We start from the raw sequence: 1,644 nt of genomic DNA, 5'->3' as shown, positions 1-1,644 counted from the left end.
TTACACACTTATACCAAGCAGAAGAGTAGATAAATATAATTATTGCTTAAATGTCTTACCAAATATCCTCAGAAATCTACATTGGGATGAGGAGTTGTACTTACCTTCTTGCACCCTAACATTCATTAAAATTCATCATATTTTTGAGGTGGTAAAGTGAAAAAATGTGTATACTAGAAAAAAATTCTGAAACATCCTCTAACTGCTAAGGTAACTAGAGTAGGATGGAGAATTCTCAATTCAGATACATACTTTTTTTTGTCTAGTCACTATGGAATTCTAATATGCCTCCATTATTTTTCATTGGTATTAATGATTTGGGGATGGGGTAATTTTAGTACATATTTCCCATTTAAGGAGAAAGGAAGCATAAATATACAGGACATAGTACCACTCTTTTTTGCCAACAGTTAAGACCACAAACATTCTTATAACAAAGTTTGTGGCAATGCTGAATTTTATCTAAGCCCCTAGAAAATAATGCTAATGAACCTGGCTCCAAAATTGTGGTTTCCAGAAATCCCTCAGACATTTCACATCCCCAAGAGTGTTTTACCACCAGAACCATCCTTTCTCATAAGACTGAGATAAGACTCCTCAGTCACTCTTACTGTTTACTCTCATAAGAAGTGTCTGGCTGGAATCTCATTATGTGGGAGCCTAAGACAGGAGGATTATGAGTTTGAGGCCAGTCTGTATTACATAGCAAGTTCCAGGTAGGCTCACCCAGGAGACAGTAAGACCCTACCTATCTCAAAAAGGAGAAAATGGTAGAGATACAGCTTAGGGGTGGAGGACTTGTGTAGTGTGCACAAAGCTATGGATTCAGTTCTAAGTGCTATAAATGAAAAGTTAGTCACTGATGCCCCCCGCCCTTTGATTTGAGGCTAAGCAGAGAACATTCTTTTCCTCAGTGACTCTGTAACTTCTTTATATCGTGCACTATTATCTGAGATTATTGCTGTCCTGCCATTGAAACTAGTTAGACACAGAGATCAACAATTCCCGTTCGTCTAAGTGGCAGAACTTCACCCGACGATCAAACAGTTTCACAATAAATCACCCTAAATTCCTCCCTGTGGAAGTCAAGAGATAAACCACTGTCTTAGTGATGAAACATTTGATCTCCAGACCTGAGGTATCTGCTTATAGCAATTACAGGAGCAAAATCAATTTCTTTCCCTGTTTCTCTGTTTTTGGCCTCAGTGATTTGCAGTAAAACTAATACCCTTAGGTATCTACTTGACTAGCAAGCCATGGTGGTACAAGACTTTAATCCCAGCAGGAGGCAAAGTCAGATGGATCTTTATGAGTTTGAGGCCAGCCTGGCCTGCATAGCAAGTTCCAGGCTAGCTGGGGCTTTTCAGAGACCATCTCTAAAAGAAAAATAAAGAAAGAAAAATAAATAAATAAAACCAAATCCATCCAAACAAATAAACAAAAAGGAGTTAATTCAGACAATTCTGAAGCCAGAATACAACTCTGAAGTCACACCTGTGTCTTTGATCACTTCTTTATTAAAAAGAGTGGGTTGCTTTTTAATTTAATTTTATTTTTATTTTTTGGTGCATGCCTTTTATCCCAGCACTGTGGAGGCAGAGGTAAATGGATTTCTGTGAGTGCAAGTCCTGCCTGGTCTATGTA

Source organism: Nannospalax galili, unplaced genomic scaffold (assembly GCF_000622305.1).
Source record: "Nannospalax galili isolate Female #2095 unplaced genomic scaffold, S.galili_v1.0 scaffold1470, whole genome shotgun sequence".
NCBI lineage: Eukaryota > Metazoa > Chordata > Mammalia > Rodentia > Spalacidae > Nannospalax > Nannospalax galili.
The sequence above is the reverse complement of the archived record's forward strand: the minus strand, read 5'-3'. Positions refer to the sequence as shown.